This window comes from Tamandua tetradactyla, chromosome 4, assembly GCF_023851605.1.
Source record: "Tamandua tetradactyla isolate mTamTet1 chromosome 4, mTamTet1.pri, whole genome shotgun sequence".
Taxonomy (NCBI): domain Eukaryota; kingdom Metazoa; phylum Chordata; class Mammalia; order Pilosa; family Myrmecophagidae; genus Tamandua; species Tamandua tetradactyla.
Genome location: NC_135330.1, coordinates 147,656,783 through 147,669,856, shown reverse-complemented (window position 1 = coordinate 147,669,856; position 13,074 = coordinate 147,656,783). Strand labels below are relative to the sequence as shown.

Genomic DNA, 13,074 nt, shown 5'->3' with positions numbered 1-13,074 from the left:
AGGTATTCATCCCACCTTTTTTTTCCATTTTAGCAGCCCATTAACAGACATTCACAGTTTTCAGCACTGCCCCAGGCAGGTGTGGAATTAAGGAATGACTGAGAGACAAAGTAACAAATCAGGTGAAAAAGATATTTCCCAAGAAAAGAGGGGGTAGGGCCCAGCACAAGTGGCAAGACCCCAAGGCTTGGGATATCTGCAGCAGTTTCAACCTACAAAAAGCAGAGACAAGACTGTCTCAGACATGTTCCTGGCAGGGTAGAAAGGGAGGCTGCTAAAAGACTTGCAACTTTTCCAGCCTGCAGGGAACAGGGGTTGAATATCAGCCCCCCAGCCAAAAGAAAAAGGGGGGGGGGCAAGGCCCAGCACAGGAGCCATGATGGTTATTTAGAGAATTCAGACATCAGAAGCTGGAAAACAGAAGCAATTTAAGTCCTCCTTCATCCTCAGCCTCTGTCTCAACCACGTCCTGGGCAGGGAAGGGTCTGTGGAGACTTAAAGGCACCACAACACTTTACACCAGTAGGGAACAGCAGACAAACTAGCATCATCTTCTGGGCAGGGCACAAAAGCCACATAATTAAAAGCTTCACAGGAAAGACTGTCACTCTACTGGGTCTCATCCTCAAGGAAATTTAACACTGATTACAACCTCTTCATGTGTCCTGGGCCCATCTTGTCTGAGAAAATCTGATGGGGTCAATCCTATCCTGGGATCCTATCTTCTCCAGAGCCAGACCTCCAAATAAAGCAGCTAGAGGAAATGAAAGGAGTGTTAAAAACATAAAAGAGGCTAACAAAACAAAAAAAGCAAACAGAAGATCAACATTCCCTGAGGAGGAAGGGAGAAGAGATAACTTTTTCCTGGGGTGAAGCAACTTCACACACACACAAGAAAGGAAATCTCAAAAAAAAAAAAAATACCATGTAGGCAAGAACCAGAACAACAAGAGCTGAAAAATTCTGATCAGTTAAACAGAAGCTATGCTGGAGGTCTTGAATAAGTTGAATTGAATGTCAAGAAACAGAGAACAGAGGCAACCAACAAGCAAACTCTTTGCAACAGAGAAAATGATCTCCAGAATAAACTAACCAATAAAATCAGATGCCTAGACACCAGCAAAAAATCATAAGTCATATTAGGAAGCACAAAGATATGGCCCAGTCAAAGGAATAAAGCAACATTTAATATGAGACACAGGAGTTGAAACAATGAGTTAAAGATTTTCAAAAGCTCTTCTACATCAATTCAATGAAAGGAAGAATAATGTGGCAAAGAGGTGAAGGATATAAAGACAAAAGGTGATCATACAGAAGAACACAAATCTTGCAAAAACAAGTGACAAAATTATGGGAATTAAAGGAACAAGAGAAGAGATGAAAAATGCAATGGAGACATAAAACAGAAGATTTAAAGATGCAGAAGAAAGGATTAGTAAACTAGAGGACAAGACATATGCAATCCTATACACAAAAGAACAGATAGGGAGTAAAATAGAAAAAAATACAAACAGGGTCCCAGGGAATTGAGTAAAAAGCATGAAGTGCATGAATATATGTGTTATGGCTTTCCCAGAAGGGGGAAAGAAGGGAAAAGAGACAGAAAGAATAATGGAGAAAAGAATAATTGCAAATTTCCCAACTTTTATAACAGACATAAAATTGCATGTCCAAGAAACACAGAATGCACCAAAGAGAATAGATTCAAATAGACTTACATCAAGACACTTACTAATCAGATTTTCAAATGTCAAGACAGAGAGCCAGAGATAAGAGATCCCTCACAAACAAGTGAAGCTCAATAAGACTGAGGTGTGTATTTCTCAACAAAAATCATGGAGGCAGGAAGGCAGTAGTAACATATATTTAAGATACTGAAAGAGAAAAATTATCAAACAAGAAATCTATGTCTGGCAGAACTATCTTTCAAAAATAATTGAATTTAAAATATTTGCAAATAAAAAGACACTGAGAGAGTTTCTGAACAAGAGACCTGCTCTACCAGAGCCCTGCAGATAGGAAAGGGAGCAATAGAGGCAGATAAAAAAAGACAGGAGAGAGAGGATTGAAGAAGAGTACAGAAATGAAGATTCTCAGTAAGGGTAACTAAAAGGGTAGAAAGAGAGAAAAAATAAGACATGACATATAAAATCCAAAAGACAAACTGGTATAAGAAAGTACTGCCTTTACAGTAATAACATTAAATGTTAGTGCATTAAACTACTCAACTGAATGAAATAGATTGGCAGAATGGATTCAAAAAACAGGACCCATCCATAAGCTGTCTGTAAGAGGCTCACTTTAGATCCTAGGAAAAGAAAACAGGTTGAAAGTGAAAGGTTGTAAAAAGATATTTCATGCAAACAACAACCAGAAAAAAGCAGGGGTAGCTATACTAATATCAAACAAATTAGATGTCAAGTGTAAAACAATTAAAAGAGAAAAAGGAGGACACTGTGTATTAATAAAAGACACAATTCATAAGGAAGACATACAATCATAAATGTTTATGAGCCAAATCAGAGTGCCTCAAAATACATGAGGCAAACACTGACAACAATGAAGGGAGAAGTAGACACCTCTACAAAAATATTTGAAGACTTCAATTCACCACTCTCATCATTGGATAGAACATCTAGACAGAGGATCAATAAGGAAATTGAGATATTGATTAATATGAGAAATGAACTAGACTTACAAGACCTTTTCAGACATTGCACCCCACAAGAGCAGGATATACATTTGCACATGAATCATTCTCCAGCATATACCACCAGTTGGGTCACAGAACAAGTGGAAATTATACAAAACACTTGCTTGGATCATAATAGAATTTAATTGGAAATCAATAACAAGCAGAAGGCAGGAAAATTCACAAATATGTGGTGGTTAAAAACCTAACTCTTAAACAGTGGATCAACGAAAAATATACAAGACAAATCAGTAAATATCTCAAGGCAAATGAAAATGAGAACACAGCATATCAAAACTTATGGGATGCAGCAAAGACAGTGCTAAGAAGGAAAATTATTCCCATAAACACCTATATTTTAAAAGAAGAAGAACAAAAATTGAGGACTTACCTGCTCTTCTGAAGGATCTATAGAAAGAACAGCAAACTATCCCAAAGCAAATAGAAAGAAAGAAAGAACAAAGATTAGAACAGAAGTAAATGAAATTGACAACATGAAAACAATAGAGAATCAACAATACCAAATGTTGGTAATTTGAGAAAATCAATAAAATTGATGGACCCTTAGCTAGGCTTACAAAGAAAAAAAGAGAGAGGATGCAAATAAAAACAATCAGAAATGGGAGAGGGGACAGAATTACTGACCCTGCATAAATAAATAGATAATGAGAGGATACTATGTGCTAACAAACTGGACCACAGAGATGAAATGGACAACTTCCTAGAAAAACATGAAAAGCCAATATTCACATGAGAAAAAATAGAAGACCTCAATAAAGCAATGACAAATAAAGAGGAAAAAAAACCTCTCAAAAAAGAAAAGCCCAGGACCAGATGGCTCCACATTGGAATTCTACCAAATATTCAAGGAAGACTTAGTATCAATACTGCTCAAATTCTTCAAAAAATTCTAAGAAGAGGAAGCTACCTAACTCACTCTATGAAGCCACATCACTCTAATACCAAAGCCAGACAAAGATACCATAAGAAAAGAAAATTACAGGCCAACCCCTATAAGTAAATATAGATTTAAAAATCTCAACAAAATACTTGCAAACTGAATCCAGTAGCATATTAAAAGAATTATACACCATAACCAACTGGGTTTTATTCCAGCTATGCAAGAGTGGTTCAATACAAGAAAATCAATTAATGTAATCTGCAACATCAAAGGGGAAAAATCACATGATCATCTCAATTGATGCAGAAAAGGCATTTGACAATATTCAATGTCCTTTCTGGATGAAAATATTTCAAAGGATTGGGAATAAAAGGAAACTTCTTCAACATGATAAAGGGAATATAAAAAAATCCACAACTGACATCATACTCAATGGAGAAAGACTGAAAGCTTTCCCTCTAAAAACAGGAACAAAACAAGGACACCCATTGTCACCACATATTCAACATTGCCCTGGAAGTGCTAGCTAGAGCAATTAGGCAAGAAAAAGAAATAAACGGCATCCAAATTGGAAAGGAAGAAGTAAAGCTTTCACTGTTTGCAGATGCCATGATCCTATATGTAGAAAATCTTGAAAAAATCTACAGCAAAGCTACTAGAGCTACAGAAAAGTAACAGGATACAAGAAACATGCAAGAATCAGTAATGTTTCTATACACTAGTTATGAGCAATATGTGGAGGAAATCAAGAAAAAAATTTCCATTTACAATAGCAAACAAAAAAACCAAATCTTTAGGAATAAATTTAACCTAGGACATAAAAGACCTATACACAGAAAACCACAAAATATTACTTAAAGAAATCAAGGAAGACCTAAATAAATGGAAGGGCATACTGTGTTTGTGGATTGGAAGACTAAATATATTTAGGATGTCAGTTCTACCCAAATTGATTTATAGATTCAAAACAATACCAATTAAAAATCCTGACAATTTACTTTACAAAAATAGAAAAATCAATAATCAGATTTATTCTTTAGGTGCCTTGCCCCAAATAGCTAAAAAATTATCTTGAGAAAGAAAAATGAAGTGGGAGGTCTCACATTACCTGACTTTAAAGCATATTATAAACTACAGTGGTCAAAACAGTGTGGTGGTGGCTAAGAATATATATAATAATCAATTAATAGACTTGAGTGTTCAGAAATAGACTTTCTTATCTACAGACCATTGATTTTTGATAAGGCAGCGAAGTCCACTCAACTACGACAGAGCAACATCTTTAACAAATGGTTCTCAGAAATTGGATGTTTATATTCTAAAGAATAAAAGAGGAACCCTATCTCACACATTATACAAAAACTAACTCAAAATGGATCAAAGACCTAAACATTAGCGCCAAGACCATAATACTTTTAGAAGAAAATGTGGGGAAATAACTTAAAGATCTTGTGGTAGGAGGTGGTTTCCTAGACTTTATACCCAAAGCACATGCAATGAAAGAAGAAATAGATTCTCCTCAAACAAGAATATTTCTGCACATCAAAGGAGTTTGTCAGGAATGTAAAAAAGCAGCTTATGCAATAGGAGACAATATTTGGAAACCACATGTCAGATAAGGGTTTAATATCTAGAATATATAAAGAAAATTTACAACTCAACAACAAAAATATAAACAGCCTAGTTTAAAAATGGTTAAAATACATGAATAGACACTTTTTCAAAGAGGAATACAAATGACTCAAAAGCATAAGAAAAGTCGCTCAAATTCACTAGCTCTTAGATAAATGTAAATCAAAACCACAATGAGATATCATCTCACACCTACTAGAATGGCCATTATTAAAAAAAAAAAAAAGAACAGAAAATGATAAGTGCTAGAGCAGATGTGGAGAAAGAGGTAAACTTATCCACTGTTGGTGGAGGAATGCTGCAGCCTTTCTGGGAAGTAGTTTAATGGTTCCTCAGAAAGCTAAGTACTGAATTGCCATATGATCCAGCTTTCCCTTTATTAGGTAAATACTCAGAAAAACTGAAAGCAGGATCATGAAAAGACATTTGCAAACTGATGTTTATAGTGGTGTACTGGTTTGAAGATATTATGTACCCCAGAAAAGCCACGTTTTAATCCTGGTTGAGTCTTGGGGGGGCAGCCATTTCTTTCAATCTTGATTCAGTACTGTGGGTTGGAAACCTTTGATTAATTATTGCCATAGAGATGTGGCATGCCCAATTGTAGGTGTGACCTTTTGACTAGATGGAGATGTGATTCCCCCCATTTCAAGTGGATCTTGATTAGTTTACTAGAGCCTTTAAAAGGGGAAAAAAATCTTGGAGAAACTCAGAAATGACAGAGCCAACAGAGACTTCAGAGCAGAGCTGAGACAGATGCTGACACTTGGAGAACAGAGACAGATGTTTGGAGATGCATGGAGCCTAGTAGATGTTGCCATGGGAAGTTAAGCAATTCAGAACTTGGAGAGTCCCAAGGGAAGCCAAGAGATGAAGACCAGCCCTTGAGAAACAAAGTTAGGAATCCTCACAGAAGGAGAGGCTGAAAGCAATGGAGCCCAGGAGCAAGGGGCTAGCAGAGGCCAGTCATATGACTACTCAGCTGACAGAACCATATATGTCTACTGTGGTTCTATTGCCATAGGGAAAGAAAAGGAAAAGAAAGGAATCATTTTAACAATAGTCTAGTCAAATTTCCTTCCCTCCACTCTGCTAAGATCAGCTGTCTTCACATCTATGTTAACTGTATATTGAATAAGTCTAGATGAATAGATATAAATATTCTAAAAATTCAACAATGTCTGAATAAGGCATCCCCAATTCTTTGTCAGTTTATGCCTCATATTTAATTCTTTGGTGGCCATAAACAAGATTAAGTCATTACCAGGAAGATTTCCTTAAAAAATTATGAGAGTTTGTAATGGGTGATGGGAGAGAGAGCTAACAAAATAGGACCTCTTTAGTTGAGATCACTTATACTTGTTTGTCTCAGTTCTTTTTACTACTTTAATATGGTAAAGTATCAATTCCTCTTAATTGCATCTACAGTTTAACTGCAGTTTAACAGTTTAACTGTGCTTACACAATCACCAGCGAGGTTTTATGCTTGCTGGTTGTACTTTTTATTGTAATTATATATTTTAATAAAATACTATTTTAATAAATTAAATATAAATTATGATTAAAGAAAACCACTGGTTCTAACACCAACTAATTTGAATGTTGGGGAAAACTCATAAAGCTGGTCACAAATTGCAATTGGTTTGAAATAAATATAAAACAAATGCAAAATATGGATGAAAACATTGTAAAAATCCAAACACATGCACTCAACTTGCTTTGTAATTTTCTTTAACTATTTGCACTACTTTAAAGTGATTAAAACTCAAAGCCATAAATGATGTATTAAGGGTACATTTATGAAAGCAAGGCAATGTTGAACGCCAATCAGCAGAGCCATACTTTTAGTCCAATATCAGAAGATGGCAAATAAATGAACATTTTATGTTTTAAGTAGAACAACATTTCAGTCTGTAGGTTTCATTTTTATGATTCCTCACATTAGCTAATTTTTTAAAATTAATTACTTGACAACTTGTCTCAATCACATTTGACAAGAAGTCTTCCCCCAAACTATACATGGAATTCCTCCTCCATAACCTACTCAAGCCATATCTCCTACACTAACTGATCTGCAGGCCAAAATGTCTACCTATTCTCTTCCCAACACTTCAAGCATATCCCATTTCTAAGCCATTGTGCATGGCACCCCCTTCATCTACAAAGTCATCCTATTTCCACCATATCTTACCTTTCCCATCTTTCAAAGTCAATTCAATTTCCTTTTCCTTAAAACCTTTCTTAATTATACCAGTATGGAATAAACTCACAGCATTAAATCACAGCATATCAAAGTTGTGATGAGCCACTATAAACCATCTATCTGATCACCAATTTTATTTGGTTCTAGAATCCCTTATACAATGTCTTCAAATATAGTGTTTCTTATGAAGTCTCTGCTTGGTGAGATATTAATATGAACCATTTTATTTTTTCCAATCACTGATTTCTATTATGCTCTATTGGATTCCTTTTCCTGCTCATCAATGACATCTGGAACAGAATCCAAAATATTCAGGTCAGTTTTGGTTACTATCAGTTATTAAAACTCAGGCAAAATTCTGTTTGCTGATATAGCTTATATCAGACCTAATGACAACAATTAGAAAAGTTGGATAGAATATTCAAACAAACTACATGTGAGCCAGAGAGCTACCAAGACAGTCTGGATCTGAGGAGTCATGACCCTTTGCCAAATTGAAGTTCAGAGAGTTTAAATCAACATTCAACTAGCTTCTCAACTCAAGAAATTTTCAGAATTATGCATGGTGGCCAAAAATTCAAAAAGCTAAGCAGAGTTTTTTCTAAAGAGAAAAAACTAGAGCTTAAGACAGCCAAAGGAGAAGGTGCCCTGGTATTGCATCCAAAGTTTCAAGTGGGTCCATTGAAGGGTTATACTATAGGAATAAAGCTAAGTAGAAACATATTAGCTTTCACAAACACTAACAATCAATTTCTACTTAGCTAAATCTCAGAGTGGATGAAGGTAATTTGGCCCTAGCCAATCTGCCTTCCAGAAGGTAGGTTGTCTCTAGAGAAAGATAAACTCAACCAGAGTCTCAAACTATCGGTAGAATTTTTCACACTTGAAGGCTGAAATTTAATGAAAAAATCATCATGGATTCCAGAAGTGGAAACAAAATTACCAAAAAAAAAGAGAAAAACAACAGGAATAAAAATATTGGAAATATCAGATATATACTTAAAAGTAACTGTGATTAATATGTTCAAGAAAATATATGACAATGTAGAAAGTCTAATCAGAGAACTAGAATGTATAAAATTAATCAAATAAAAAGTCTAGAGCTAAAAGTGTTCATACTTTAGAAGTCAATAAATGGGCTTTACCAAAGACTAGTCACTAATGAAGAGAACATCACTAGACTAGAAAAGTAGTTTAGCAGAATATATAAAGACTTAAGCATGTAAAAACAAAAAAGAAGGAAATACAGAAAAATAAATTAAGAAATACATGGTACCTGGTGAAAACATTCAACACAGAGTAAATGAAATCTGATAAAGAAAGAAGAGAAATAACTGAATAAATATTTGAGGAGATAATGGTCAAGAACTACTCAAAACTATAAAAAAATTAAATCACAAGTACTTTTAAAGAATATCTTCTTAAGAAGATATTTACACATACCCAAGCAGATAAATAAAAGGAAAACCCATTTCAACCTATGTGCATAATAATAAAGATCTTGGAAAAGAGAAAAGAATATCTTAAAACAGCCAAAGGAAAACAGACACATTACTTGCAAGCAAGTAACTATAAAACTGCTAAGCTCTGCAATCCAAAAACTGTAGAATTGCTGTGGAATCCAAAAAACAACAATTTCTTCAAAATGCCAAAATTCTAGACTCAGTGAAAATATCCTCTCATTATTAAGACAAGATAAAATACATTTTCATACAAATAAAAAAATAGAAAATATTTCACAAATAGAATAGTATCAAAAGAAATACTAAAAGAAACTCTTTTGGTAGAAAAAAAACAAATACAAATAGTAACACAGAGATGCCAAATTGAATGACAAGCAAAAGAGTACATACGTAAGTAAATATATGAATACTGACTATATAAGACAGTAACAATTATGTCTTATAGGGGTTTAAATTTATATTGAATTATGATAATTCAGTCTAAATATTTAGACTAAATTTATAAATGTCACGTTCTCCTGGAGCTACCCATTGCATTCTGGCTACAGAGATAGAAAGGAACCTTCTTCCCCTGCCCTTTGGGGATGGAGAAGTAGTTTCTCACTACATCAGTGCACTCCTCCCAAATCCGATTAGGTCATTCTATGCCATTCTATCACCCTTCCTGCAGCAGCAGAGGTGACTAATTTTTATAGAATTCTTTCTGCATATTCCTGGTAACCTCAAGGGGAGCTATTTCAGTATAAGGAGTACTAAGCACATGTCGTCCTCAGCTCTGGGTCTAAGCTGCTATTCCAACAGAGTAGGAAAACATTCCTTTTAGTACCCTATCAGAGCAGCAAAGGCTATCCAGACCTCAAGGAATATCTCCATCCTGTGGCAAATCACTTCCTTCTAGGACAGCCCACACCATTTATTTATACTTGGTTAGGAAGCTATTCATCGAATTGAATAACAATTCATTTCTGTGTGTCTTCCACACATGTCTTATACCTGTTCTTTAGTTTCATTCAAAACTTAATAAAAGTTTAATCCTTCTGTTCCATAACAGTTTTTCATATATTCTTATATGGTTGTTTTATTTTCCCTAAGTCATCCCTTAGCTAACCATCTCCATTTTCTTCAACTACCCGTTATATGACATGATTGCAAATGCTTTCACCTTTGTTTTGGCTTTTCTGGCAAACCGTGCTCTTACTGTTGTCTTAATCTTTAAGCCTTTTCAAACCAGCTCCAATACACTTGTCTTCTCCTCTGCTTTAGAAATTGAATTTGAACTCACCTCTAGCACCTCATATTTATCCCTCTTAAATTTCATCTTATTAGAGCCAGCCTCACTCTCCAGCTTGGGGATTTGTCATTTTTTTTTGTTGTTGTTGAGGAATAATTTATATAAAGTAGATACGGTAAAGTTCAGTGATATATATTTATACTACTGCACCCCTATGTAATCACCACATAGATCAAAATGTAGAAATTTCCAGCATCTCACTGTTGTTTAAATATGTTATTTCCCTCTTGACTAATGACACTGAGCACTTTTTCATAACTTTTTATCTACTACTGTGAAATGCTTAAGTTTTTTCCCATTTTTAACAAGCTAACAATCACTTTTTTCTTCAATGATTTTTTATTGAGCTATAATCACCCAAAGTATAGAATCAATGTTTCACAGTATCATCATAAAGCTGTGCATTCATCATTACAGTAGATTTTTTAACATTTACATTACTCTAAAAACAAAAAAACTAAAAGTAAAAAAAAAAAAAAAACCCCAAACATCCCATAAACCTCCTACTCCCCTATTGTTTAATTTTTTGTCTGTTTTTTTACTTACCTATCTATATGTTGGATAAAGGGAGTGTCAGTCACAAGGTTTTCATGATCACACATTCATGTCTTATAGTTATTTAATCATCTTCAAGAATTAAGGCTATTGGGTTACAGTTCACAGTTTCAGGTATTTCCCTCTAGTTACTCCAATACACCAAAAACTGAAAAGGGATATCTAGATATTTCATAAGAATAATCTCCAGGAAGACCTCTTGACTCTATTTGAAATTTCTCAGCAACTGAAACTATTTTGTTTAATTTATCTTCCTCCTTTTGGTCAATAAGTCTTTCTTACTCCCACAGTGCCAGGGCCAGGCTCATCCCCAGAAGTCATGTCCCACATTGTCAGGGAGACTTACACCCCTGGGAGTCAAATCCCATGTATGGTGGAGGGCAGTGAATTCACCTGCAGAGTTGGCTTAGAAAGAGAGGCCACATTTAAGCAACAGAAGAGGCTCTCTGGGGATGACTCTTAGACATAATCCTAAGTAGGCTTGGCTTCTCCTTTGCAGGAATAAGTTTCATAAGAGCAAGCCCCAAGATAGAGGGCCTATCCCACCAAATTGGTAGTCCTCTCTGCTAGTGATAATATCAGGGCTTCCCCAAATGGAGAAATTTAGCATTTCCACTTTTTTCCACAGTTCTTCAAGTGGATTTTACAAATACTTTTAATCTTCTGCCCAGTTTACTCTGGCATGTATTGGGGCATCATCCCAACCAGTACAAACCAACAAGGTGTCACTCCCTATTCATGGTTCCATGTAATTATGGTATTTGAATAAGCTGACTATATAAGTTAAATTAGATAGTGTGCTATTGAAAATATAAATTTTGCATCCAATAAACACCCCTTCCTTTGGTCTTACACAGAAGTTGAAGTTTTATAATACTGTCAATATCATCCTTTACCCTTTAGCTTGATTTATTAGTCTTAACCAGATAAACTTCATTCATATCTCTAATTGAAGTCTAATAACTTTTCCTGTGTTTTTAACAGCTGCTATATGGGGTAATGCTGACTTTCACAACTGCAGACCTCCAGCTCTGTCTCTCAAGTTTCCTACAGAAACCTGAAGTTCCAGGGAGTGACCAGCTTATACACAAAAAGTTTAGCCTCTCAGAATTTAGAAGTAACAGTTACAACTCCAGAACAGACATGACTTCTGTAAGAGCTTATAATCTAGGAACTTTACAATAGCCATGTGATAAACTGCTCTCAAATTCAATTCTCAGAGTTTGTACATTATAGATAGTGCATGTTAGTGAGGTATTATAATATAGTTGTCCTTCTGTTTCTGGCTTATTTCACTCAGTTTACTGTCCTCAAGTTTCTTTCATCTCATTGCATGCCCCATGACTTCATTCCTTCTTAGAGTCACTCAATAGTCCATTGTATGTATACACCACAGTTCCTCCATCCAGCCTTAGGTTGCCTGCATCCATTGCAATTTTCTAATCCTGTCACCATAAACACCAGTGTGCAAATATCCATTGTGTCCATGTTCTCAATTCCTCAAAGTATACTAACCATTCCATTTCTGGTATTTTGCATTCTGGCAATATTAGCAAACTAAAACAGTCCTCTTTCATTCTTTTGGATATGGATATCCAGTTTTCCAGGCAGCATTTGTTGAAGAGGCTGTGTTGTCCTAGTTTAGCTGACTTGATTGCCTTATCAAAGATCAATTGACTATAGATGTAAGGGTTCACCATCGAACGCTCAATTCAATTCAATCAGTCAGTACACCTATCTTGCTGTTTAGGCCTTGGTACCTTTATAATATGCTTTAAAGTCAGGTCATGTGAGCCCTCTATTTGCTTTTATTTCTCAAGATAGTTTTAGCTTTTGGGGTTTCCTATTCTTTCAATAAATTTGATTATTGGTTTTTCTATTTCTATAAAATAAGTTATTGGGATTTTAATTGGTAACACACTGAATCTATAAATCAATTTGGGCAGAATTGACATCTAAACTATATTTAGTCTTCCAATCCATGAACAAAGTGTGTTTTCCCATTTAATTAGATCTTCCTTGATTTCTTTTCGCAAAGTTTTGTAGTTTTCTGTGTATAGGTCTTCTATGCCCTTGGCTAAATTTATTCCTACATATTTTATTCTTCTGGTTGCTAATGCAAATGGAAGTTTTTTTTCTTGATTTCCTCCTTAGATGACTCATTGATGGTGTACAAAAACACTTCTGATTTTTGTGTGCTGAGCTTGTACCCTGCCACTTTGCTGTACTTGTTCACTAGCTCTAATAGCTTTACTGTAGATTTTTCAGGATTTTCTACATACAGAATCATTTCATCTTCAAATAGTGAAAGCTTTACTTCTTTATTTTCAGTTTGGA

General features: G+C 35.1%; 1 protein-coding gene across 32 annotated transcripts in view; it reads right to left on the bottom strand.

The window, feature by feature from the left end:
- LOC143681453 (uncharacterized) overlaps nucleotides 1-13,074 on the bottom strand; it is a 241,337-nt gene that overhangs the window by 101,334 nt on the left and 126,929 nt on the right. The window contains exon 5 of one of the 32 annotated variants that reach the window (XR_013174623.1): nucleotides 9,313-10,824. The exons of the other annotated variants lie outside the window; for them this stretch is intronic. The gene's annotated coding sequence lies outside the window, so the exon portion shown is untranslated. Of the gene's footprint in view, nucleotides 1-9,312; nucleotides 10,825-13,074 lie in introns of those variants that run through there. 32 annotated transcript variants of the gene reach the window in all.